This window comes from Tupaia chinensis, unplaced genomic scaffold (genome assembly GCF_000334495.1).
Source record: "Tupaia chinensis unplaced genomic scaffold, TupChi_1.0 Scaffold000238_1, whole genome shotgun sequence".
In the NCBI taxonomy this organism is placed as follows: Eukaryota; Metazoa; Chordata; class Mammalia; order Scandentia; family Tupaiidae; genus Tupaia; species Tupaia belangeri.
The window spans coordinates 3,381,675-3,382,389 of record NW_006159716.1 but is presented as its reverse complement, the minus strand read 5'-3'; the positions used below and the strand labels follow the sequence as shown (position 1 = coordinate 3,382,389).

At 36.1% G+C, this 715-nt stretch overlaps 1 non-coding gene across 1 annotated transcript; it reads left to right on the top strand.

Moving 5' to 3' along the window:
• The first annotated feature begins 335 nt into the window (after nucleotides 1-335).
• On the top strand, nucleotides 336-454 carry LOC114007821 (5S ribosomal RNA). The gene has a single exon (XR_003549415.1). It is a non-coding gene; the product is annotated as a 5S ribosomal RNA (ribosomal RNA).
• Nucleotides 455-715: the final 261 nt, after the last annotated feature.

Here is a 715-nt window from a genome sequence, read left to right as displayed (position 1 = left end):
AAACAAGAAATCACAGAAATGTCAGGAAAATGTTTCAGAATATTTTTCATAACTAAACTCAGTGAAATGCAAGAGAAAATAGACAATCAGTCCAGGAGATGAGAAAAATCTTTCCATGACATGGAGAAACTCCATAAAGAGATAGACACACCGAAAAAGAATCAAACCGAACTTCTGGAGATGAAGGATACAGTGCTGGAAATCAAAACCTCCTTTATAAATATTGGCAGCATATTAGACCATGCAGAAGAAAGAATCTCTGACCTTGAAGACAAAACTTCCAGTTTAACCAAAGCAACCCAAAATAATGAAAAACTAATTATTAAAAATGAGGAGTCTACGGCCATACCATCCTGAACGCGCCCGATCTCGTCTGATCTCGGAAGCTAAGCAGGGTCGGGCCTGGTTAGTACTTGGATGGGAGACCGCCTGAGAATACCGGGTGCTGTAGGCTTTAAAAAAAAAAAAAATGAGGATAACATATGGAAAATTCTACACACCATTAAGCAGTCAAATATTTGCACAATGGATATTCCAGAAGGTGACTAGATAGGTAAAGGTTTAGAAAATCTCTCATGATATATCAGCTGAAAACTTTCTAAATTTAGAGAGACATATGAAAATCCAAATGCATGAAATACAAAGAATACCAAATAAATTTAACATAAGATCTTCTCTACAGCATATCATAGCCAAACTGGTAAAAATCAAAGAC